General features: G+C 43.3%; 1 protein-coding gene across 1 annotated transcript in view; it reads right to left on the bottom strand.

The window, feature by feature from the left end:
- The window catches only part of hic2 (HIC ZBTB transcriptional repressor 2), a 75603-nt gene that overhangs the window by 14129 nt on the left and 33479 nt on the right, over positions 1-27995 (bottom strand). The window contains exon 2 of the mRNA XM_008117354.3: positions 22376-22424. The gene's annotated coding sequence lies outside the window, so the exon portion shown is untranslated. The remainder of the gene's footprint in view (positions 1-22375; positions 22425-27995) is intronic.

Raw genomic sequence — 27995 nt, 5'->3', positions numbered from 1 at the left:
ATCTTTTAAAAGGCCTTCAACAAAGGTATACAACTCTTTACCCCGTGGTTAGCATGTTTACATGCTTGGTATTTTACACCAAAGAACTGGATTTACGATCAAGGTGGTTCCCCCCTGTTCTGGAATTTTGAATGTTTTAGGAATGGGGTATGAAGGGCCTTGCCAGTCGAACCGGATACGGGGGAGAGTTCGGTTGGGCAAGATGCTAGGTTAAGCCTAGGCGTTACATCAAAAGGCATTGGGGTGAAGCAATAAACAAGCTGGTGTTAGAACGCCAGGCAAAGCTGCCAGTTTCATTTAAGAAAGCAGGCTTGTGGGTGGGAGCAGTCGCTGGATGCTAAGAAAGCTCCCAGCCCTGGCTGGCTCTGCTCTAGATAACCATCTAACACAGGAAGATGGAAGCCGCAGCATCAAATGAGAGGTGTTTTCAGCTCCATGTGAATTAAGGAGGAAGAAGAGTGCCCGCTGAACTCGTACAACCTCAGGTTCGGTCTTCAATATCTCCAGTTTAAACTGGTCAGTAGTATGTGATGAAAGGACTTGGTTGAACTGATAATAATGCAAGGATAGCTGCTCCATTAACCTGACCTTGCGTAAGACAGTTTCCTACATCCCAAACAGGCATGACCATACTGTTTTAATCCTGATTTTGTATGTTATTAAAAACTATACGTGTTTAGTTATACGTTTTGTCTTTTCATAAGCTGCTTTGAATCCCTGTCTGGGAGAAAGCTGGGATATAAATACAATGAAGGGACTCAGGACTAAAATATATATTCTTCTTAAGCTAGGACAATGAGAATCACACCATTATGAAGACCACTCCTTATGTAGGCTCAGAAGCTTTTCTAGCTTGGGTCCCCAAATTTTGTTGGACATTCACTTCTAGAGCTTCCTGGCCATGATGGCAATTAGAAGTTGGAGTCCAACATCATCTACGTCTGAGAAACCTGCTTTGGATGGCTATTCTCACAATCCATGATGAGACTTTCTGGGAATAAAAGTCCAAAACAACAGAGGAGCAAAACACTTCCCTACTCCTTATTTAAAGGAATCTCCATGTTTTGGGGCCATCAAGTGCCAACTGCTGGGGCGGAAGGAGGCAATGGTAGCCTTCATGCCCCTCTTGTGGCCCTTACAGAGGTTTCTGGTTGACCATGATGGGAAACATTATCTTGGAAGAGGCAGGACTTTTGGTCTGACTTAGCAGGGCTATTGTTAATGCCTTGCAAGAGAGACCTGAGCACTCTTTCAGACATTGCTGGTGCCTCCCCAAGGCCCGGATCAGCAGCAAAGGCAAAGTAATTAACCGAGGAGCAGACAAGCAAGCCGGAGCATCGGCCGCCAATTTGTGCTGACGTTGCTATAGCAAAGAGAAGCTCCTTCTGCAAGCGCAGGCAAAACGCTGGACCTCAAGGCAGAATCAGAGAATGCCTGTCTGTCAAGATTAGAGCTGAGCCAAGACTGAGCCGAGGTGAAAGTCAGAGAGATGGTAGGGGCAATTTGAGTCAAGGGCTTCTCCCCTAGATTTGGTTGTTTTCACCTCATGTTCTTGACCTATCTGGTGCATAAGTCAAAGCTGTTCAACCAAAAGCAAAGCAACTGTCACACAAACACTAATAATATCATATAGGCAACCACTCCCTGTAAAAGCAAGCTTAGTTGGTGCACGCCAACAGGTCTGTGGTTAGAAACAGGAGAGCTCCAAGGGTATAGAGCAGGGATCCTCAAACTTTTTAAGTGGAGGGCCAGTTCATGGTCCCTCAGACTGTTGAGGGGCCGAATTATCATTTGAAAGAAAAACAAAAACAAATTCCTATGCACACTGCACATGTCTTATTTGTAGTGCAAAAAACCCCCAAAAACAATTATTTGTTTATTTGTTTGTTTACTACATTTATACCCCACCCTCTCTCACCCTGAAGGGGACTCAGAGCAGTTTACAAGTTGTATATACATGCAATATATTATATTATTAGTATAGCACAATATTAGCATTATATATTACTATATTGTACTATACCACTATACTGTAATATTAATATTACATTTAATATATAATATTATATTGTATTCTTATTAGTATTATATTGTCTTACATTATAATATTATCAATATTATATGTATATAGGTACACAATATATGATATTATTACCATAGCACAATATTTAAAAATAAAAACAATTTTAACCTACATAACCCTACCAGGATTTCAATGGGAAGTGTGGGCCTGCTTCTGGCCAATGAGATAGTCAAGTTAAGTAGGATTGTTGTTGTTGTGTGCATTCAAGTCATTTCAGACTTTGGGTGAGCCTAAGTCTAAAACTAAGACCTTGGAGGGCCGCATCCGGCCCGCGGGCCTTAGTTTGGGGACCCCTGGTATAGAGGTACCCTAATCATTTTAAAAAATGAAGCCTAGGTAAAGCCCGCCCTCCAGCCAAAGAGAATGTAGCTCAATTGAACTGAAGATGTAGCTCAATGGCCCTATCATGAGACATGGGGCTCAGGTGGCAGCTTGTCCTTCCTATCTGCTGCCATGGCCTTGCTGCCACTGCCCAGCTGCTGCTGTCCACATCTCTACCGCAGAGCCCTGCCGCTTTTGCCTCTATGCAAAGAGCTCTTCATTTTAATCAGCCTTTGCAACTGCGGGAGAGCAGCTGGAGTAGGTGCTCTTGTGGGGCACTCAAGAATACTTAAGCCCTGCTTTGAGGAAAGGGTTCTTTCTGAGCGAGGCGCAGTGGGCGAGGGCAGCCAAAATGAGGTTTGGCAGCAAATGCCGCTTCGAGCTAATTAGGATTTGCCGGAGTTAATACAAGGAGTAATATCATCTCCGGTAACAAATAGGTCTCTTTTATCTGAAGTTCTCCACATCTAAATGTGGAGCACTGATTAATTGGTTTTGCTCCTGAAGCACATCTGATGCCCCTGAAATTTTCCATTGCTGTTTCTCCTTTTTCAAATTGCTATGTGCTTGCAATTCACCACAGCATTCAGATCTACTGTGCCCTCCTCGACAATACCATTGTAAATGCTGAGAACACTCCGTAACTTTTAAAGAAAATGAAATCATTGCACATACATATTGGGATGATATTTATGCTGTTTTGCCAATTGCAGCTGCACATCAGGGAAACACTGCAGAAAAAGAACTTTCACTCCGTGGACAAATCCACCAAGACTCTTTTTTTGTGTTGCTAACAATGTACGCTGGTAACCTCAACTTTGGGTAGTGGGTACAAAGGGATCCAAGTAAATGAAACTTACAAACATACAATGAACAAATCTACAGAACCTATCTTGTTTGTAACTTGGGGACTGCCTGTACTGTGGTTCCTTGTGACGTTTTTAAACTCCAGCTCCCATCAACTCCAACCAAAATGTTGTACAATTACAGCCCCAAATATCTCAAGGGTTTCAAGGTGTTCTATCCTTCAACTTTAACTAGCAGTGGATCTCCAGGGCAGGCAGAAAAGCCCCCTTCCTAGATCCTTTCAACTGCAGATGCCAAGGACGTGCTCAATATATAGCCCCATATCTCTATTTCGAGGCCAGGTGGGATTAGCTCTGAGGGCAGAATTGATTTGATGCAAGCCCCTTGGGCCAAACAGCTGGAGATAAAAGTGTTGAAATAAATGAACAGAGCAACAAAGTGCAGCTTCCAGGCAGAGTCTGGCTCCAAACCTGAGAAGTTAAAACACCAAAAGACAGAGAAAGGGGTACAGAATCTTCAAGTCAAGGCAAACAGTTGTGTGACCAGGGGCAGATTGACTGAAAAGGAAATCATCTCCCGAAACAAAGGCTGTCTGTGCCCTTCACAGAAAAATTTTGAAAGCTAGCAGGGCATGCAGTCAAAAGCTTAAGGCATACACAGAGTGAGCGAAACCCAGCGGTGCCAATCATTTTACGAAGTGGGCAATGGAAGGAAAGAGGGCTGCTGCGGGATTTGCTGACTCTAGGAAAAAAGGCAGGAGTTTGCTATTTCTCTGCCAAATTGATTTGGCTCTGACTTCGCGTTGCTTGCACCCTCCCCTTCTCCTGGAAGACAGTCACACTTATGCCAATGGCTGGAACATTACCAAGGCAAAGGCAGAAGATGCTCAGAAACACACCTCTTTCTCTCTCAATCTCTCTCTTTCAAATTGCGATTCTCAAACTCTCTCAGCCAGCATGGAGGAGGGATTTATGGTTCAAAAAAAGTAACATTTTCAAGTTCTGTTCAAAAGGCGAAAAGGAGGGGAGAGGGAAAATACTTGTAGTGTTGCAGGGCATGCCAAAGCCCCCCTCCCCTCCATGTGCCCGTGCACAGACTTGTTGAAACAGGGCTGAATTGTCGGGTGTTGCCCCCCTCTTTTCTGAGACAAAGTGCCACTCAGGTCTCCAGTGCAATGACACTACAGAGAGAAGAGCCTGATGGAGCCCCACCCCTTCATGTTGCAGTATCTTCATCATATAGCTAAGAACGTCTCCAGTTAAGGTTCATAACTGAGGACTACAAGAGTCACAGAGTGAAATAGTCTGGAAGCTATTTTGGCTTCCGACATGGATCCAAAGAGAGCAGCAATGATGGGGGATTCTTTTCCAGTCCAACCCCCTGCCTTTAAACATATTTCTAGGTGAGTGCCTATTTCCAAACCCCAACTAAGCCTTTTTCAGCAGTAGGCAATCCAAATCTTTGCCACTTGTCTAAGAGCTGGGTTAGGTTTAAAGGGAAGATCCTCAAGCATTTCAGATTCCATTTCACAGTAGCCAAACTTAAACTAGCTTCCATCTCCTCTCCCCTAAATGATGTTACTTTAAGAAAGGAATCAGAGTGGGACACAACAGAGAGTTGCAAGCTCCGTTCTTCAAAGAGGTTCCCAAGTTAGGCACATGTTTCTCAGAAGGCTTGCAGTCCTTGAGTTGTCCTCCTCCTCCTCCATTATACAGGGCCTGAATGTGGTCCACAGAAGTTGTCCGTCCACCTGGCCCACATGGATTCTCCATCAACAATGACCTATTTCTAATCAATATTTAAAGCAGACCTTTCTAAACTATGTGTCGCAACACACTCTTGTGTCGGTGTGCTGGGTGAATGTAGTAAGGAACCACTGAATCTATGTGAAATAATGAATCATATATTTTTAAAAATATAAATGAAAGGTTTTCATGAGATATGTTGTGTCCCCATAATTTTGTTTTTACAATTTATGTCTGTGCCTGTATCTCTTTACAAGGGATGGGTTTAACTTCCCATTTGCTAGTAAGATTGAATGACTGTCGTGAAATGATATATGTCTAAAAACAGTGTGTCACCAACATGAAATGTTTGGAAAGCTCTGGTTTAGTTGGTGGTTTTAGAAACCAAGGGTTGTTTTAGCATGCATCTTTTGGAAATAATTTTTTAAAAGAAAAGATATGCAACCCCAGATGCTGCTGTGTGCAAGTGAACTCTAGTTGGCCACTCAAGACACTGTAGTGCTAGGGCTAAACCTATATAGGATACGTCAAACTGAACAAACACAGAGGGGCTGTGTTTCATGGGCCTGATGGAGGGGAAATGTCCAAGTTGGACAGTTTTACATCTGGCTCTAGCCATTGCTGAAATGTTCCCAAAGGGAATGAATTTTGTTCCCGAGCTGGAAAACATCCCCCAGCCCCATCTCCTGAGCACAGCAAAAAAGCCAACGTACAAAGGTGCTATGTAACCAAGGGAGGAATGGCAAACCAAAGGCAGCCCACAAAAGCCGCTTTGGGGGAAAAGACAGCAATTCAATTTTTGCAAATCCAAAGCAAGACCAAGGACAGACACACAAGGAATCACAAAACAAAGCAGCAAAATTAACTGGTCCCAAAGCTGCATCAAAGCGGGGTATAGAGGAGGAAGGGAGAGGATGAAGGTGGCCCTGTTGCATGAGGGGAGGCCCTAAGCATTTAGGAATGCAGGTTGACCCCGCTTTGTTGCCGCTTACCATGCTAGGTACCTGGGGCTAAAGCTGCCTCCATCCAGTGCTGCCTGACGGGCCAGGGAAATCCCATGATGTTCCATTGAAATCACAAGAGGCCGTCAATAAAACGGGGCTTGCACAGAGGCTGAAAGAACCACCAGCAGGGATCACCGTTAAACACAATCAATTGCAATCAAAATCGAAACATCCATTAAGAAAAGAAAAGACAGAAAGAAGAGAAATTTTAAAAACAACCATCAGAAATACCAGAAATTGAGCAAATCCCCCCCCAAGCTTTCAGAAATGGGAAGGAGTGCACATTTTCACCCACATTCAACCATAGATTTAATGAAGCTCTGGATGCTGGAGACCCTGAAAATACTTCATTATAGGGAACAAAGAAACTTAAGGGTGGCATGGTCACTGGAACCTGACATTCAGCTGTATCAATGGAGATATAGCTTATATGTATATATGTATTTTAGGCCACTGTCTTAAGACACTCATACATTACACAAGCCTGTACATAACAACATCAAGTCTCTCCTGTCTTCTGCCTCAACCAAGGATGAGCCAGAATTTCATTGAATCTAACTTCAGAATAAGTTACTAGATTTGCTAATAACAGTATGGACTTAAGTTTGGCCTTATCTCTTCCATGCTATAATTCCATTTGTAGGCATTTTTGCATGGAGAATCTTTAAATTACATTAATGTTACTTGTCAATTAATTCTTAACAGGAAGAACTATAATAAACCTGTGTTTAGGTTTTATGACTTCAGACAGTGGTGAGTCCTTACTATAATTTGAGGCAATAAAGCTTAAATACACATTTATCCCCCCCCCCCCCAATGAAAATCTCTGGCCTAAGAATTTCTATTAAAAACTAATAAAGGATTTTATAGCATTTAGGCACTGCTGTGCATTTGAACAAGCTCTCAAGAGTAGCTTAGATGTCAATAAAAAACAAGACAAGACAATCCTTTCCCTCGGGCTTATAATCTTAAAATGGTGTGATACAAAAAGAAAAGGGGGTGTTGAGGGACAAGGAAAAGAACAAGACTCAAGGGCATGATTTCAGGATTACATAAGAAAAAGATTGGGTGGAAATATAATTCTTTAAAAATAAGAATACTGGAGGAAACGGAAAGGAAGAGGCTAGCAGAGAAAAAAATTCAGGCAAAATGTTTACTTGTTTGAAAGTACTTCTACTTTTCAGGATGCTTATGCTCAAAGTATTAGCATAGTAGGGTGACTGAGGATAGGCCAAGTCAATGAGTTTTATAGAAAATGCCAAAAATGTATAGGCAGCAGGTAGTGGCACTAAAAGCATTTTTGGACACACACACAAAAACTAATGGTAAACCTGACGGGAGAGAATTTGCACTGACAAATGGTAATAGATTTGTTCAGTCTTAAGTATGGCAGGTCTGTTAACTGATCAGAAACTGGAGCCACATGTACATTAGTCGATCCCTTCTTTGTCGCTTCCAAAGTCTCTCCAGCTGCCTAGAGAAGGGCTTCAGCGAATACCTAGCAAGGAGAGGGCACTAGATCAGTGTGCGGAAACTGGACTCGGCAAACATAACAGACTTGGACAACTCTTCAGACTTGGACAACTTGTTAGACTCATAAAACCTGTACAGAGTCAACCGACGGTGTTTTCATTGGACTGTTTGTGCAACAATCACCTACTTGCCAAAACCAAACATTGGCAATGGGCTCTCTGTAGGCCAGAGTTTAGGAGAAATCCCAGCTTTGGCAAAGTCCTCACAGAGGGCTGAAGAGTGTGCCTTCAAACCGTGAATATGGCCATCGCTTCAGAGACCCCCAGAGTTTGGAGTAGGGAGAAAAATGTGGGAAATGACGACAGGACTTCTCCAAATTTGGTCTGAACTACAGACATAAAAATTGGTCAGACCATCACCATCAGGATGAAACTGATGCCTTTTAACACTGCCTGTGATTCATTAATTGTGTACATCTCAATTTTGAGATGGGACTTAGACTGCAGAATTTAACAGGGGTAAAGTCTAGGTGGCACAGTGTTAAAGCGCTGAGCTGCTGAACCAAAAGGTTCAAATCCCGGGAGCGGAATAAGCGCCAGCTCCTGCCAACCTAGCAGTTCGAAAACATGCAAATGTCAGTAGATCAATAGGTACTGCTCTGGCGGGAAGGTAACGGCACTCCATGCAGTCATGCCAGTGGCCACATGACCTTGGAGGTGTCTATGGACAATGCCGGTTCTTCAGCTTAGAAATGGAGATGAGCACCAACCTCCAGAGTCGGACAAGACTGGACTTAACGTCAGGGGAAACCTTTACCTTTACTTAAAGTCTAGGCAGAGTTTTGGACTGATGGATGGTTCTTCAGATGTTACTGACCTGCAGGTCTCATCAGCCAGGTCCATGAGCCCCCATCCCCCAGCCACGTGCCTTGCCATTTGGACTACAGAACCCCAAAAAGAATTGTGTAGAGCCCCAAAAACCTACAAATTGAAGCATTCCAATAGGATTCTACTAATATTATTCTCTAACAGCGTGTTCAAAGGTGCCTCTTTCAAGCCACTCTCCCAAATATCACCTTCACCTTCAAATCCTGCTGCTTGTTTTCTTGTAACTATCTTCCCTCCCAACTTACTCAAAAAGATTCCACTGAGATAAATGCCTTGGTGCACTTATGGCACGGCTCTCTACAGTGGCAGTGAAGGAAGACAGGAAACGCTGCCTCCATTGTTGCTGAAAGAATGAAGCTCCCTAATGCTGATCCATCTATTTCTCCATTGCCAGGCTCTAGGGGGATCCTCTGAGCCACGATGTCTGATAGAGCTGCCTTTGAAAGTTGCCTAGACTCCTGCCACTATAGAACACCAGCAGATCCCAGGTTTAGGTGGCTGTTATGGAAACTGCTTAATAAGATAAGACTAAGGTTACACAAAAGAGCTAAAGGGTAACTTTTGCAGTTTGCTCCCCCTGCATAAGACGTTAGGATAGCTGCTTATACAACCAAGATATCCTAAGGGCATGAAGAAACACTCACATGTGCACAGAGGGCAAATATACGCTGCTGCAATTTCATGAAAACTGAGAGATGTCGCCCTGGTCACAAGATCCAGCAGCTGCTTTACATTCCAGTGGATCTCGGCTTTTGCTTGACTTGCCTAAACAAATATAGCAAAGTTTCTAGCCCTCTCTGTCCTGTCCAGCTATTTTATTACATCAATAGACATCAGACTCAGGAGAAAACTTTAGCCACAGCCTGCTCTATAGGTTTTGACGCTCCTTGACTTTTATAGCCCGTGACACAGAACAGAAGCGGAATATGCTGCCTAAAAGTGTGATGGAATATCCTTCTCTGGAGGTTTTCTGCCAGGAGGGCTTCAATTGTGTGTTCCTGCATGGAAGGAGATTGGACTGGATAGCCCTTGTGGTTTCTTCCAACTCTATGATTCTATGTGTGAGATTCTTGCCAGAGATGTGAATTAACTATTTGCACAAGGCTTTTTAATATTAGTAAAAGGTAAAGGTTTCCCCTGTTAAGCCCACTCATGTCTGACTCTGGGGGTTGGTGCTCATCTCCATTTCTAAGCCGAAGAGCTGGCGTTGTCCGTAGACACCTCCAAGGTCATGTGGCCACTGGCATGACTGCATGGAGCGCCATTACCTTCCCACCAGAGCGGTACCTATTGATCTACTCACATTGGCATGTTTTCAAACTGCTAGGTTGGCCAAAGCTGGAGCTAATAGCGGGCGCTCACTCCGCTCCCGGGATTTGAACCTGGGACCTTTCGGTCTGCAAGTTCAGCAGCTCAGCGCTTTAACACACTTCGCCACCGGGGCTCCTATTATTACTAATATTAGGCTAGAGGTTATCCTTACTCTTCTCCATGGGCAGAGAAGCTGTGGCTTTCCAGATAAAGATGAATTACTGCTCATATTGTCCTTCAACCAATGACCAGACTAGTGGGGGCTGATGGATAGTCTTGGCAGGATTTCTTCAAAGAGGGTTTGCCTTTAGGCGGACAGGGAGTGTGACTTTCTCAAGATCTCGCAGTGGCTTTCTGTGGCTGAGCGGGGATTTAAACACTGCTCTTCAACGCTCCAACCATTGCCTCATGCTGGTTCCCATCCAACCTCAACGACTCAGTCAAACCATTAGCTGCCAATCTTGTGCTCCCAAATGTTTTTGGACTTCAGCTCCCAGAAGCTATGTAGTCAAAATGGCTAGTATTATGGAAGCCGCAGTTGAACAACATCTGGAGATCCACAGGGTGGGAATGATAGCTCTCAGGGACTGAAAAGGAGGAATACAAAATGAAGCTTTCCCCCCACCTTTTGTGCCAAAGACTGCAGCTGCTATACGTGTAGAAAACCAACAATGGGAAATTTATGTCTTCCTTTTATATCTCTTCTCCCCTCTTGGCTGTTTCCCCCAAATGAAGATACCAGAAGAGAAATTGGGGGGGAGGGAGAGGCACCGCTGGTATGCGCAGACAGCCCCCAGCCCCAATGCAACCCCCTTCCCACCACTCCAGAATTAATAAGGAAAAGTCCTACCCAGGTACACCTGCACACCCTGAGGGCTGAACAAGCAAGAAGAGCATCTTTCAAAGGCTCAAAAGGCTGAGAAATACTTGGCATTCAAAAGCAAGCAGCTAAAAAAGAAAGAAAACTGGGACAAAATTTCTATTTCCGGTCACAAGGAGGGGAAAAAAATCAGGCAGGATTTCATTAGCTGTGATGGAAAGCTCTAATGTTGATAAAAGCCATGACCCCCAACTGTGTTGATATCAGATCTAGCTATTTCAGACCTCTTTTGTCTTAAAAATAGAATCATATTCTTAGCTTAATTTGCCACAGGAAGGAGAAGAGGAAAGCAAGTAAAAGGAGGCCAACCCAAAGGAAAACCAACCCTCTCAAAACTCTCCTTCTGTTATTATCTATACATGGTAATTCAACGTCGGCTCATTGGGAAATCTCGGCAAACCCAGGTTGTAAAGCAGAGCCAACATTATGCCCGACAAGAAAGGGTGTTTTTATAGTTATAATTACATTTAAAAGTTACACTGACATAATTCACAAAGGCTCCCCTTGAATGCAAGTCAGCATACCGCAGTGGAGGATTAAGCGTTTACAGAAGTCTTGAAATCCTCAGGTGAGATATTAAAATGCCCTTACTACAAATCACTGGCAGTTCTTGCAGGACGTACGGCAACAGAAGGCAATATAGCCCAATGTATAAAGCATGTATTTGCTGGTATGAATGCCTTCTTGAAAAGCACTCAGGCACCAGTGATATACTAGTCCATTTGCAAACTCAGGCGGGTATAATGACAACCCGCCCAAGGTATGGACCCCTAAGGAGAACCCACAGCCATGGGCCATATCCTGCTTGTCTATTATTTATGTCAAGGAAGGCAAGACAAAACTCCATTCTAAGACAAGCATGGAAAAAACCCACACCATCAATAACACCATGCGACTAAGTTTAGTGGGCATGTCTATAAACTTGTGTGAAATTAACTTCTTTAGTCTCAATGATGCTGCCTTCTTCCGGCTGAGATTCAACCTTGGGAGGCTTCAGTCATCTCCAGTGCAACCTTCCATCTTTAATTAGAAAGACAAACAATATTTGTACGTTTAATTAACATTTAAGTGGAAGCGGGAGCGCCATCAAACAAAAGGAGAAAAACATCCAGCCTCTGCTTGATTGATTTGCTTCTTTTATGACTGCCTCTGCGCGGATCTGTTACAATCGTAACACTTGAAAGCTTCATAGTTAGTACCACACTGAAAAGCAGAGTATCTCATTGACTTTGGTACTCCAATAGATATCATGAGTTCAGATGGAAAGGGGAAGAACATGGTTCATGGGAAGAGGTGGGTAAGAAATTGTCATCATCCTCCACAGAGATATGTTTCTACCCTTTAACTCAACTAAGCTACAAACATGTTAAGAGAGAAGATGGCATTTGCTGTTATTGTATGCCTGAAAGTTTAAGGCAACCCCTACCAGGGTTTTCTTGGCAAAATTTGTTCAAAGAGGGTGTGCATGGTCTTCTTCAGAGGCTGAGTGTGTGTGACCAGTTTCCAAAGCCAAGTGGAGACTCGGACCCTACGTTTCCAGTTGTAGTCCAACACTCAAACACCATTCTGGCTCAGTTGGGTCTACACCAGGGGTTCCCAACTGTTTTTTGACCAGGAACCATTCTCCAACATTAGTTCTAAAAGGGTTACACATGAGTTTTTGGTCAACTTTAGATTTGGTTATTTGGGGTGCTGATTCAGAAAATTACATTGGATAGACCACATCCGCTCTAGTTTCTGATACAGAACATATGCCATCCAGTAGTCACCCACAGAAAACCATATTTAATAATCTAGAGCTGATGTGGTCTATCCAATGCAATTTTCTGAATTAGCACCCCAAATAACCCCAGGAGCAGGCGTAAAAACGAAGATACCAAGAAAAAAATGTTTTTTGGTTAGGCTTTTGTTATTATCCGTAGTAGTAATGGTGAGACTACAGACCATATTTTAGTTCTAGCAGACCACTAGTGGCCCACCTACCACAGGATGGAAACCATTGGTCTATACTGAGCTTTGTGCCCATAAAAACAAGAGGAATGGCTTGCTGCACAGGAATAGCGAGAGGATAACAATATTGGGGATGCTTTGCTCAGGTTGCCTTGAGCTTCTCAGAGAAAAAGCACTGGACTTCCCATTCTCTGTACCTGCTGGGAAGAGCTGCTGCATATGCACATGAAGTGATATCAACAGGTTATGAAGATTTGTATCTAACTGTGAAGGGGGAATAAGGCAGTCTTAAGGCTCTTTGGTCTATGAATATCGTATTGTTTAAAAATAAATATTGTGACAAAGACATTATGGCTTAAAATGGCTGCAAATGCAGGTTTTGACTTCTGAAGCAGTTGCACAATTTTTAGCGAAGGGGGGATTTTTCAAAACATTTTCCCAGTGGCATGTTTAGGGTTGTGGCCAAGTCAACAGGCAAGACAAACCAGTTTGACCTCCATGGCAAAGCAGCAGCAGGCTTACAGATGGCATCTAGTTTCTGTGGCGGTATTTAGGAGTTGACTTTTTAGGGCTTTTCGGTCCCATGATCCCAGTAAACATGAGCTAAGCTCCTTCTATCAAACTGATTACCTATCCCATTGCAAGGTTTCTTTTCTTTTAAACAGGAGCCCTGGATTCCCAAATAGTGGCAGGGGGGTGGGGAGACTGAACAAATAGAAACTGGGAGCCATCTCTATTGTATTTGGAGAGGGAGGTACACAAGCAAATGCCGTGAAAGATACATTTCTGAACTACAGCTCCCAGAATTCTCCAAACAGCAGTTGCTGGCTACACTAGCTGCAAACCGTAGAGGAAACTTGTCCAAACTCTGGACAGGAATCAAGACAAAAGATGGTTTTAAAAAATTAGAAGCCTATCTATCTAAAACAGTCAAAACAGCCTGTCTGTTTGAATCTCCTCCTAGGCTGTTGCTAGGTGAAGTGGCCCTGTGTGATGTCACTGGATTTGCTATTGCTGTGATGTCACTGGGAAAGAAAGGTGACGTGTCATGAGGAGAAGGAAGGGAGGAAGGAAAAAGCCATAAGGACAGCCATGATGCCATGGAGACATTGGGAGGGAGGTCCTCTCAGAGCTGGGGAAGGGAGTTAGGGAAGAAAGGAAGGAAGGAAGAAGGGGGAGAAAAAAAAAGGAGGGAGGGAGGAAGGAAAGAAGGAAGGGACACAGGGAGGAAAAAGAAAGACGTGACACCAGAGCAACACCAGGTAGATACACTAGTCTATATATATATATAAAAGGGTAATGAAATTTCGGCCTAGGACAAAACAACAAAACTACACACCCCAGAAACACTAAACTTGGCAGCACAACCCCTCATCCATGCCTCTATGTTCATACAACAAAAAGAAAAAAAAATAAAGTCCTAATTAGAGGGAGAGGAATAATTGTTTTTATCCAATTGCTGCCAGTTAGAAGGCTAAGCTCCGCCCACTTGGTCTCCTTGCAACCCACTCAGCCCAGGGGACAGGCAGAGTTAGGCCTCACTTAGACTTCTTCCACAGATTATCTTATTTTAACTGGATTATATGGCAGTGTAGACTCAAGGCCCTTCCACACAGCTATATAACCCATTTATAATGGACTTAATGTCAGGGGAAAACCTTTACCCTTTACCTTAACTACCACCAATTCCTCAATACTTTATTTCCCATAACACCAGACTTTGCCACAGAAACACATGGCCGGGCACAGCTAGTATCTATATATATCTATATCCATAATAAAAGTGAAAATGTGTATGTGTGTGTGTGGCTAGGGTGCCCACTTTCACAGACAGGTTTCCACTTCCACAAACAGCTATGATTCCCACTTATGAAGACCCACCAAAGGCCCTGCCTCCAATAACATTGCAGGTTATAGCGAGCACCATGAATATGTCCAAGAGTCTTGCCAATGTTCTCCACGAACACAATACTGCCCACCACCCAAGTGAAGGCTTTCATACATAAAGATCTTTTTGCTTTAGGAGAAATCCCACCCGGGGAGAGTGTGGATGAGCTCCCTCTATCAGCTCCAGCTCCATGCGGGGACATGAGAGAAACCTCCCACAAGGATGGTAAAAACATCAAAACATCCGGGTGTCCCCTGGGCAACGTCCTTGCAGACGGCCAATTCTCTCACTCCAGAAGCGACTCAAGTTGCTCCTGACACAGGGGGAAAAAAAGGAGAAAACATTTGAATGAGATTTTCCTGCTTCTTGCAGGGGGCTGGACTGAATGGCCCGTGAGGTCTCTTCCAACTCTACGATTCTATGATTTGAAACTCTTTGCAAGATGCCATAATTTAAAAGCTTCCAGATCAGAAATGCTGAGAACTGCTTCGTGGGGCTTTTATGAGGAAGAGGAAAGCCATGTACACTAGCTTGGAGTTCACGGGAGGAAATGCTGCATTAAATATTAGCACTATTATTGTAGTGATAAGTGAACAGCAAGCAAAGTGAAATAACTCAACTACAACATAAACCTAAATATTTAGCTCAATTAAGTGCCTCACTGATTCAATGTGTCTACTCCAACTGGGATTAACAACAGTATCCAAGTTTATACACAGCACACAGGGTACTGTGCTCCTCAGCTTGTTTTAAATGCAGACTTTATCATTTTAGACTGCTGTCTTTTCCATGTGCTGACCCACTCGGTTTTGATGAAGGGCAACCTAAAATATGAACCGATCAATAGGAGTGAAAATCATATCACACCAAACCAAACGATGGAAAAACATCTGGAGTGATTTAAGATCAGGATTAAGACAACCATCTTGGCTCTAAAATGTCTCTTTGGGTCTTGATGTTTAAATAATCATGAATTCAATTAATTTGGATATTTTGGATAGCCTTCCAGATCCTATGTAGCTCTTTCCTTTCCTAATGAAGGGAAGGCTAATCAAACTCCAGTCAGATGTTAGCGGGATTTGAGATACTACAACTAAAAAGAAATGAAAAGATGAAATTAAGTTACAGGATTCTTTTTTGATGGAGTGACTTTTGGACACGTATATGTGCGCTTGTAACCTTTTCCATTGATGTTTCCTTTGTTGGCAGAAGTTACCAATGCCTGGTGTCCAGAAGCGCAAAGACTGAACGCTTGGCATCTTTTACCATCAAACCTCCCCACATCCATTAACCGTGACCTCTGGAGAAAAGAGCCCCAAGCTGAGGATTAAGCTCAGTAATTGTCAGGAGTCAGACAAAACCGCCATTGCACTCTCCTGCATTATTGTTCTTTTCTTATATTTCAACTCTTGAGATGGATATGAATTGCTCGTGATATGGCTCCGCATGCCTGTCTTCTCTGAAAAAGCGGGACAGAAGTCAAATATGTGCATACATTGTCACATATATTTTGGTAGGGACAACCCTGAATGTGTGCACAAATGCATGAATAATCTAAATCCAGACTGGATGGAAGCCTAACCTGGGTCAGGGCAAACCATGGTCAGCATCTCTCCCAAAGCAACACAGTTGGATAGTTATCCTTGTGGGAAGGCAGCCTGTCATTTATTGTCACCTGAAAGAGTTTCTCTGGTTACAGAAAAGGACCAGGAGATATTTTGAAAGCAGATCCCTGAAAAACTGCGCTGCTGACTAGAAGCATCATCTCACATAATGAGGAGTGAGGGATGTAATAAAGAGCAAGTTGCCTCAAACATGGCTTTCCCAAACTAGTGTCCTCCTGACACACTGACCTGCACTATGACTGGATATGATGAGTATGAAGGGTGAGGTCCAATCAATGCAATTGGAGAGCACTGGGTTGGAGAAAGGCTGCTCAGAAATCCTAGAATCCTAGAGTTGGAGGAGACCTTGTGGGCCATCCAGTCCAACCCCATTCTGCCAAGAAGCAGGGCAATCGCCTTCAAATCACCCCTGACAGATAGCCATCCAGCCTCTGCTTAAAAGAAGGAATCTCCAGAGTTTCCTTAAAAGGCAGACACTCTGGAGCAGAGAGAGAGTTCCACTGCTGAACAGCTCTGTCTCACAGTGAGGAAGTTCTTCCTCGTGTTCAGGTGGAATCTCCTTTCCTGTCATTTGAAGCCATGGTTCCATTGCATCCTAGTCTCTAGGACAGCAGGAAAAAAGCTTGCTCCCTCCTCCCTATGATTTTCCCTCACATTGCCATCATCATGTCTCCTCTCTCTCAGCCTTCTCTTCTGCAGGCTAAACATGCCCAGCTCTTTAAGTCGCACCTCATAGGGCTTTTTCTCCAGACCCTTGATCATCCCTATGAGGAGTGACTTAAAGATCTGGCCATGTTTAGCCTGCAGAAGAGATGGCTGAGAGGAGACATGATGAGGGCCATGTGTAAATAAATATATGATGGGAAGTCATAGGGAGGAGGGGGCAAGCTTGTTTTCTGTGCAGACCTTTTTGAAAAATAATATTCTGAAGAATTCTCGAAGCATATTTCTCATCTGTCCTCAAACCGTTGAAGATGTCCATTGTCTATCCCTTACATTTTCTTCCCAGAATTTACAGAAACACGACTTTCCACCATTTTTGTCTTTTCCAGCTGTAATTTGGGGACACCACATTTGCTCACGAGAAATGTGGAGAAAGCGGAAGAAGAGGACCCACAAAGTATGGGCAAAAAGGGAGCAACCCCCCATCTTTTTACCCAATCAAATCCCTTTTCCTTCCCAAGGCATCTCATAGCTGTCACCAAACAGGTGTGTCCCTTTAAATATACTGAGAGGCAGCATTTGTGTCCTGTAGACTCCATTCTAAGGATTATGTTAGTACCAAGGCGCACCAGCTGTAGCTCACCCCATAGGGGTATCTGATAACTGCCCTCAAAAGGGAAGTTATTTTCAAAAGCACATAGCACCCCCTTGGCCTATGACCTCTGGAGAATGTTTGAAGCAAGAGAACATTTGTGCTCCAAAAGTGTGCAAGAATGTGCACAGTCTTTTTTTTTCTCCCACCAACCCACTCGAGGGAAAGCAAATGGCCCGCTAGACACACAACCTCCATTGGAGTGATGGTGGTGTGTGATGCAAAGAAAGGAATCATTGACAGCCGATAGCTCAACAAGATAGACTAGTATGCCCCCCCCTCTCTCTCTCTATATATGTGTACAATCAGACCTAACTGGTCCATACAGTCCACTATTGTCACCTCCAATTTCAGGCACAATCTTTTTTTGCCTAGCCCTATATAGCTACCCCTGAGGATCCCTTGCCGAAGAAAAGGCTCTGCCAAAAGAACTGATAAGAGTTGTCTGCCAAAACATCTGGATGGCACTAAATAATTCCCTCACTTCTGTTGATGTCAATTTCCTGGCTGACTGGAAGAGACAACACCATGGGACATGATGCACTCAGACAAAGGGTGAGCTGGAACAGGGTGGGAAGTCCACATGTGAGCTAAAGGAAGAAAAATTCCGGCTCAGCGATGAGCATTGTTGGAAGTAATTGCCGGGTGTGATGTGAAAAGGAAGCGTTGTTTTAAACAAGAATAGCCAAAATGAATATGTTTACAAGGAAGATGCACACAAACACTGCAAAGGGTAGCATCTTGTCGGGAAACTGGCTCAGATGATGAACGCCAGGAGTTTTTAAAGCCTATGTGGAATTCTTGATCACGTGTTCAATAAAAATCCAAAAGGGAGGGAGGGAGGGAGAGAAGGAGACAGAGCTATGTGATTCCAAGAGCTACAGCTGAAACAAGTCATTCTTTTGCCTGTACTGCAAACATGACAATCCTCTTGTTTTTTGCACAGATCCCATGGGTGCTCTTTGCCAGAAGGTTACTCTAAACAGTGGTTCCCAACCTTTTTTTGACCAGGGACCACTATCCTAAAAACTTGTTTTTTTAAACGGGCTTTTGACCTTGAGTAGTCCACTATGGTTATATCTGACAATGACCACTGCTACTTCGGCGCTTTAGTTTACTACTTGACAAAGCCCAGTTACCCGCAGGTATTACTGCATTTTATATTTTTTAATTTTTATCACCTGATGTTATCCATTCGTTGTATTTAGTCTAATTTTGTGTATTATTTTGCTATGTCATTCTATTTTATATGTAGTACCTTGGAGTGCTTTTGTGATCTGCCCCGAGTTCCTTCACGGAGATGGTGGCTGGGTATAAATAAAGTTTATTATTATCATTTATTATTATTGACCAGGGACCATTCTCCAACATTAGCACCAAAAGGGTTACGAATCAGTTTTTGGTCAACTTTAGATTCGGTTTGGTTATTTGGGGTGCTGATTCAAAAAATTGTATTGAATAGACCACATCAGCTCTAGTTTCTGATACAGAACATATGCCATCCAGTAGTCGCCAACTGCTCGCTCACAGAAAACCCTATTTAATAATCTAGAGCTGATGTGGTCTAGGCAATGCAATTTTCTGAATCAGCACCCCAAATAACCTCAGGAACGGGCTTAAAAATGAAGACACCAAGGTGCCATCCCGCTACCAGGCACCACATGGAATAGCTCTGCTCAGGGGAAGGGAGGAGGAGGAGAAGCAGCAGTCAGGAGCTTGTTACAGTAATCCAAATAGGATGTAACTAAAGCATGTGTCACCGTGGCCAAGTCTGATGTCTCGGATGGGATGTATCTCAATGACAAATATATACTGGTTTGTTTTACTACAGATTTCTTCACAATGTTCATAAAGTCGTATTCTGAGGAACCTCAACATGCTTTGGTGAGTATCCTTCACTTCTCTGCTCCTAAAATGTGTAACTCCTGAATACAGTTTGACAAGAAACGATGAAAATCTATAGTTTAGGAGAGTGATCTCTGTACTATGACTCTCATAATCTCCCAGCCAATGTGGTTGTTGGCCAGAAATGTAACTTTCCCAAGCTTTAGCTATGCCCTCGCTTCAAAATGTGCCACATTCGATATCCTACATAGTTGTGCACATATAGTACCAACAGGGGCCTACCTATTTCGGAATATTGGTGGTAAAGAGTTGCTCCATCTCAAAAAGAAGAACTTCTGTAGTTGGTGGAGCTACTGTGAAGCTGTTTTTCTACCACTCCCTCTCCTTTCTTCCTTTCTCTGTCCTTCTTCCTCCTAACATAATACATTGCTACAACAGATATCTCCCATCAAATGTCTAAAATTATTCATTTTGGAGGACATCTGAAAGCAAGCTGAGGTTCACATGTTTTAGATCGCACCCCCTTTCACAGGCAAAGACTCTTTTTACTACTCTTCTAAAACTGAGTTCTAATGTAATGTACCTAGAGTTTTCACCAGAGATGCCAAGAGAGAACACAACTCCCTTTGTGTCCACCAGTCACAGACAACAGCTACTTTCCATTTTCAGGCATCCGTGATTTTCTGTCTCTATGGCACAGCTATAGACTTTCTCAATGGGTTTTTACTTTGGCTTCTCTTCAACCTCTGCTACGAACTATTAAAGCACCCACAAAGGAAATGAGCTCATGGGTCCTTCCAAGGTATGTGTCTCAGACCTTTGGGGCTGATCCTTTTAATTTCCCTCGCCTTACCCCAGAACCACCCGCTAGCTATGCTTTTCCTACCAAGGTCTAGGAGAAACAGGCGCCTAAGGAGAAGCCACACACAACCACCTCAGGAGTGGTGCAGGAACAGCTCTGTAACTTGGCTGACCCTTCACCACAGTTTATGGATTCAAGGGATATTACACACACGCAAAAACGGGAGGGCGGCACAAGAGAGCGGCCCAGGATTTTTCCATTCCGTGTAAGTAATCACAATCGGGAGAGGGGGGAATAGTCCCATCTTGCATTTCCTTTCCTCAGCCAAAAGGGTCAGGAGAAGGTTATGGGAAAATATGAAACATGTGTCTCTTGGATAGAAAGATGTAACACATGCTCTCGGCAGGAAATGTACAGGAAAGAGCCCAAGAGGACGAGTCTACACGGGCCAAAACATTCCCATGGCAACCAGCACTAAATAACATCTCGGTTATGGATTTCACATATGGGCTCCTTACCTGAATCACTGCCCCCCTGCATCAGCCACAGAGCTTTCCCTCTCCCCCATTTGAAAAACATTTTGACTAGCTGGAAATGCTTTTCGCATCCAGAAGGTCATAAAGACAAAGGTTTCAACTGTAACTGATTGTGACAATGGACAATCTGCAGTATGGGATGGAAAGAGGCTCAAAGGCAAGATTCGGACGTAGCCAGAGGCCCTCTCTAAGTGACCCTGCCTTATATGCATTGCTTTCAAAGAGAGAATTCTGTAAGTAGAACCCCTATTTTCCCATGAAAGGATGCTCCTTTTGTAAGCAATAGGAACATAGCAGTCAGATGGGAAACTTTTATTCCCCCTTTCTATCTCACTGACATTCAAGGAAACTGACAGTAACATTTCACCTGATGTAAAGTCGTGGTTAAAATTGTCACCAGGCAAACAAGATTGGAGATACGTTTTCCAGATCTCAAATGTTACTATGGAATAAGGTAATGGTTTGGTAGCTCCCTCATTGCTGCTTCAGAAGCTTCTCTTTAATTTTAAACAAGGTGTGACTGCTGCTTGGGTATGATTTGGTTGCTGTAATGTTGAACTATGCAAAATGTGGTCCTGGACTGCAGTTCCCAGCATTCCTCACCACTGATATGCTGACTATGGCTGCTAGGGACTATGGTCTAACAGGAGGGCTGCACTTGGCCCACTCCTGCTGTAAATAAAAAAAGATCATAACCTACAATGATTCACTACATTATTAAGTGGGATGCACCAACAAGCCTTTCTACCTAGTACTTATAATGTCTAATTTTATTGCTGAAACCTGGAACCATAAAAACTTTGTGGAACAGAGCATTTTCTTAAAATATACTGGAATAAACATTAAATTAAAACAAAAAATAAAAGCTTTACACAAAAGGTCATAAGTTTTGGTGGTAGCTGGTTACTGTATTTAGTTGCCAGTAAGGTTCAACCACAGTCTTTATGTATGCGTTAGCAGATCAAGAGTTTTCATTAGAACTTGGGGGCATTAATAGTTACTCCCACCTTCAAACCAAGCCACAGATACTCATACAAAGCCAACAGTGATTTTGACAGAAACTCCTTCTCACTCCCTGTGCTGCTTGACCAGAACTGTTCAACCCCACATCCACTCCATCCCTGAACTCTTAACAGGCTTTCATTGCTGCACACAACAATTCAATTCCTGGCAACCTAGCAACTCCACCAATAACCTTGCCTGCAGCTCCCATAATCTAGACTCAAAGGTACTTTGCACATTATATTTCACACAAATATAACCAGAATTCCCTGGTAGGGACACTTGTAATGCAGGCAGAAAAAGTCTTACAATTTGTACAGTTAAAAAGGATTCGGTATATGATATTTTGTGTGCCACCAACCAAGTTGTGACCATACTAGATGGATCACGTATCCTACCAGATACAAGGCAACCCCCTACGTTTTAAGGAGCAATGGCCCAAAGCTAACATGGAACTCTTCACTGCAGCTTTCCCAGCCTACTGCAGTCAGGAAATGGACTGCAACTCCTACCATCCCAGTGGGTGCTGAAATCTGCCACATGTAATGGCAGGTTGACCACAAATCAACCCAAATTATTGTGCCATCTGGGGATGATAGGAATGATAGTCCAAGCGGTTTAGAGGACACTGGGAGAGCGGAGGCTAAGCTAAACATTTTTGTCAACTCTAATGAGCCCATACACTCCACCCACAGAGGCCCCTGTTGAAAAGGCAAAAATTTACATTCCGCCTTCCGCTGCCAAACTGCTCTGCCCGAGGGTGCAAAAGGGGTGGTTGAAGAGTATCACAAAGTAACAGATCAGAATAACCCTGGGGACATGGCAGCCAGCACCTCCAGCTCAGAAGGGTGTAAGAAACGGCTGATAAGTAATTTTAAACTCGCAGCACACACACACTTACCTCAGCTACCGACAGGGGGAATCTTCCCTGGGGCAACATGCACCATTACCTGTAGAGAAAAGAAAAAAAGACGTCAAATTTCTCTTGATTTCACCTATGAATAAGCATCGCAGTTATGCTCTTCCACCTCCTCTCCATTTGGAGGAGTGGGAGAGCCAAGGCCGGACTATAATTCTCCCCAACCCCAACCACAGGCAGAGTTCCCTGTCACCTGGAAGGCTGCATTCAATTCCTGAGAATGCAGAGAAAGAGAATGCACACGCCAGCCAGCCAGCCAGCCAGCAAGACCTATTTGGAAATCAGCCCCTTTTGTCTTTCCACAAGAGTGTCAGGCGGATGGTATGCAAAGGGGGTGGGGTGAGGGTCACAAAGGATCTTGACTAGATTACAGCCCAGCCCTTGCCCACCAAGTTTCTGGCTGCTAAGTGGCAATACCTCACACCCGCGGCCCCTGATAAGCCATCAGAGTCCTGCTTACTTTGCGTTTGGTTAACCAGCTTTTTCAGTGGGGGCAAGAACAACACGAAGATGACATACCATCCCCATTTCAAACACAGTTCTGGCGTAACAAGTTTGCGTGCAATGTGCCATGCCCTAGTAACTTACTTTCTTACTTACTTTTTCTTTCTTCTCTTTCTTTCCTTCCTTCCTTCCTTCTTTCTCTCTTTCTTTCTCTCTCTCTCTTTCTTCCTTTCTCTTTTCTTTCTTTCTTTCTTTTCTTTCTTTCTTTCTTTCTTTCTTTCTTTCTTTCTCTTTCCTTCTTTCTCTCTCTCTTTCTTTCTTTCTTTCTAAGCTGATTTTAGATCTAGCCCACTGGAAGGTTTGTTGAAAATCCTTGACTAAGCATTGTTCCAAAGCAAGCATTGTGAATCTCAGTTTTGATAACATAATCTATGTTACCTGTAGACGGATAGTGTCCCCATACATTTCATAGGGTTTTCTTAAGCAAGAAATAAGCAGAGTTGGTTTTGCCATCCCCTTATTCTGAAATATAGCGTCCACCACCTAATATTCCTTAACAACCTCCCATCCAAGTCCTAACCAGAACTGATACTGTTTAGTTTCCAAGATAGACAGCATCTGGTGCCTTTGGGGTATTAAAATAAGTATGATTTCCCAAGAACCCCTCCAAATTCAGATACAATTCAAACATAGAATCCTATATAGACTGCAGAGGCCTATCTATTCAATCTTGTACTATACCCCTTAAAATCAATGGTTGTAAAATGAGTAATTTACTTAAATATTGATTGTTCTTAAAAGGCATTATGTTTGAGACTGTTAGGAAAGGGACTGAAAACTGCTTCCTATATATTCTAGATGGGGACACACACTTTCTAGGTTTTTTTTTAAGGATGAGATTCTTTAATCTCAGATACATCAGATGAGGTGAACTGATTCCACACAATCTTCTACTAGAAATTTAGCATTAAAGGTGTCACTGGGTTCCTATATATATATAATTTTAGAGAGACTTCTGGTGGAGGAGGCAACTGTGTAGTTTGAAAGCCCTAAGAAGGAAATTGTATCCCACTCAATGACTGTGGCAGGAGAAGAGTTAAGAATTGAGAATGTTTCACAGAGGTCCTACAAGTCTTCCTGCCACAGAAACAGCACTTCAAAAATCAAGAGCCACCCCAATATAGACAAGAAAAAGGGAACTCCAGAGGAAGAAAACTAGGATTAGAGTGGTGTGAGGTTCAAGACTGACAAAAAAGAATTATTCTGCATAGCGTGGTTAACTTGTAAAATCCACTGCCACAAGGATGTGGTGACATTTACCAGTGTTGCTCTGAAAGGAAGTGAAATGAATTTGCAGAGCGGGGCCACCAGTTTTTGTGGTGGCATCCTAGCTTTGAAAGCCTTTCCTCAAGGAAGTTCCACTGACTTCAAGGTCTTGGACTGTATGCCACCCATAGATGGATGAAGCAACGTCTATAACATTAACAAAGAAGATCATGAGCACTATCTCCTGGACTTCAGTGGGTAGGAAGCCACAGCAGGAGAGGGTTATTGTGCTCATGTCTTGCTTGCAGTTCTCACAGGCATCTTGGCCATAATGGGGAAAAGGAGGCACAACTAGTCAGGTGTCTGGTTGGAACCAAGAGGAAGTTCCCACCTCATTGTGCCTTTAAGTCTCTGTCAACTGATGGTAACCCCATAAATGTCCTTAGGCAAGGACTCCCTCCTTTGAAAGCAAGCCTAGAGTACCTGGCAATCCTTGGAGGTCTCTCATCCAGGTACCAATTGGAGCAGACCCTGCTTAGCTTCCAAGATCAGATGGGAATCAGATGCCTTTTGCCATTAACATGGCAGAAAGAAAGGAACTTCCTGTGACACCTATTCCAGAACATTTTGAATGCAGGGTGGGCAACTTTCCAATTTTGGAGTAGAGGGGTGCCATCTTTAGATGGCTGCCCCTGCCAAAAATGTAGAAACCAATCATGCCCTTCTTTCCTTCCCTGGCACCTTCCTGCACCACAGAAAGCTATCGAAGTAGCAGCAATGGCACCAGTGACAAAAATCTCCGCTGGTTCTGAGCAGTAAGATGCCACTTTCCTCTCCACTCAAAAATTGGAAAGCTGCCCACTCTGCATTCAAAATGCTCTGGAATAGGTGTCACACAAGTGCAGACTAATATGCGACAGTACAAAGACCACAAGCACACATTGAATACATGCGGTTAAACAGGCCCGTGCCAGCTGGCTCTGTGCCCAACCGTGCCAGCTGGCCCTGTGCCCAGCCGTGCCCGCCGGCATCCGCAGGAACCTCTCTCATTTGTACCAGCACTTGAGTTGTGCAGCCAACAAGTCCATGGGTGCTCAGGAGATGCCGTCCACCTGCATATCATTGTACACATATTCAACCCATCCTTGAGACAGAACAAGAAGAAAAATAGGATCCCATGAAAGAAAAAAGGTAGAAAAGATTGGTGGAGATGTTATAGATGCAGTGTCTATATACCCACAGTGAAGTACTGAGTGACTATCATTTAAAAGATTTTATTGGGATCAGCAACTGAAATATAAAGTTAGAGCAATATAAGCCTCAATCCAATATTGGTGTGAGTTTCCATCTGCTGCATCAGAGCAGCAGATAGAAACTGTTGCTGATGTGTTTTATGTGGTTTTATGTGATATGACGTTTTAATTTGTTAACTATGTTTATAACCTATTTTTGATCGGGCTTGTCCCCATGTGAGCCGCCCCGTGTTCCTTCAGGGAGATAGAGGCGGGATACAAAAATAAATTTGTTATTATTATTATTTTATTATTATTATAGCTCTCCATGCAGAATTGCACAGAAAGGAAAAAAATGTTTGCATTGAAAAGTAGAACTTGCAGCTGCTGTTGCAACTAATGCAAAGGTTTTGTAGTCAAATTATTATTATTATTTTATAGCTCTCCATGCAGAATTGCACAGAAAGGAAAAAAATGTTTGCATTGAAAAGTAGAACTTGCAGCTGCTGTTGCAACTAATGCAAAAGTTTTGTAGTCAAGAACATAGAGAGTTAAAAGGAGAGAAAATCTGTAAGAGAGATAGAGAGGGGAAAGAAAAATAGTGTGAGAAGAAAGGGACAAAGAACACAGAAGGAAGAAGAAGACAGAAGAAAAAAGAGGAGAGGCAGAAAGAATGAATGTATGAAATTGGGGACTGAGGACGGTGGGGTGAGTGCAACCCAAGAGTGACTGAGCAAGTAGCCAAAACCACCGCGTACTATTTCTTGGCTTCGAACCAGCAGCTGGGATGCATTCTATGGAGCTGGGCCAAAACGTTAAGTTATTATAGTCAAAAGACCATCTGAATCCCCCAGCTCAAGCAAAGCTGGCTTGTGGCGCTCGTTTATGCCATATATCAATTGAATATCAAACCACATTTTCCGCCTTCTGAATAATAAAAGCTTGCTAGTTTAGGACTCCCATATGGTCTATTGTTAAAATTATTTCCTAAACACTAGACTGCTGTTCTATGTCGGAGGACTCCACTCAGCCTTCAGGGAATATTGCTTCAAATTTATTTTTTTAAAGGGCATGGAGAAATATGTATTACAGGTATAAGGAAAAGCATTAAGAGCTTATAGCGACAGAAATTAATTTTGAGGAGGGGGGATTGCATATCATTTGGCTTTCTTAAGCCTATTGCCATATGCAAAATATTTCCTCGCCGGAAGAAGGAGCAGGTGGTATACCATGCCTTGTTTCTTGAACATTCAGAGACCCTAACCAACCGAACAAAGAGGGACCACACAGAATCAGGACACTCACAAAGAAGATCCAGTAACCCTCACATCCTATATCACAAAACCTCAGAAAGGCAGAGTTAGAGGGCAGCGTTTGTTGACCAGTATATAGAGGCTGAGCATCCCTTATCCAAAATGCTTGGAGGCAGAAGTGTTTTGGATTTGGGAATACTTGTATGTACATAATGGGATTGTCTTGGAGATGGGATCCAAGTCTAAAAACAAAATCCATGTATATTTTAATATATATCTTATACACAAAGCTTTTATACACAATATGTTTTAACAATTCTATGCATGGAACAAAGTTTGTGCACATTGGACTATCAGAAAACAAAGGTTCTCAGCCACTCATGCAGACATTTTTGGGTTTTGGAGTCTTTCAGATTTCTGGATAAGAGATACTCAACCTATATGGGTGTACAGCAAGTAACACAATTAAACAACCGCCCCAAGAACTAGGCATCCACTATGCACAGTTTGCTCCCAAGAAAGTGTGTTAAATCACATTAGAAGTCAAGGATTTTTATTGTTGTTTGATTTCATTTACAAAACTGGGCCAACTGGAGGAGTGGGAAACTCTCCTACACCAGAGCAGGCAGTGTGGAGACTCAAAATGAGAGACCGAGAGACTTATGTATGTGCAAAATTGGGCTGCAGGGTATTGTCATTTATACTGTGCCAGTACACATGGCAAATGTAAATTACACAGGAAGTATAGACAGACCAAGCCTACAGACTAACTAGAAGTAGCCCTGCAGCTCAGTTGTATCACACATGCTTTGCATTCAGAAGACTGGCATCTCCGAGTGAGGTTGGAAGTCTGAAACTCTGGAAAATGCCCTCAGACAGGAATAACATTCACACACTGTAGTATATAGATTTTTTAGTGTCCTACATGTCCATGCTGCCTATGAAGGCACTAGGCAAGTCACTCCAGATGCTGTGGGACTTTACCTCTCATCAGCCCCAGTTAACTAAGCCAATGAATGGGAAAGATGGCATTTGTAGTCAGACAAGGCTGAGCAGAGAGGTCTAAATCCTGCTCCCTGGAGTTCTAGGCCATGTCCACCACTCAAATCATGGTACTGTTTTGGTTTCCTTCAATCTACAACTCACAGTTTTGAGTGGACCATACTGGTACAGGGATTGCATTGTCAGGCTCAGACTTGATGGATCACTTTGTCTGGGGATGGAGGGAATAGAAGCCTGACACACACTGAGGAAGCAACTAGATGGAAGGAAGGCTGGACTAGGGTGACAAAGAAAGCTGACAAGGTGTACCAAGGTTTCAAAATTGGGGGGAAATGGATGCCCCACCTGGAGCCCTTAAATCCCCAAACAGAGCCACCAATTGTCTCACCACACATCTGCCAGAGA

The sequence above is a fragment of the Anolis carolinensis genome, chromosome X, assembly GCF_035594765.1.
Source record: "Anolis carolinensis isolate JA03-04 chromosome X, rAnoCar3.1.pri, whole genome shotgun sequence".
NCBI classification, from domain to species: domain Eukaryota; kingdom Metazoa; phylum Chordata; class Lepidosauria; order Squamata; family Dactyloidae; genus Anolis; species Anolis carolinensis.
This window is presented reverse-complemented; position numbering and strand designations above follow the sequence as displayed.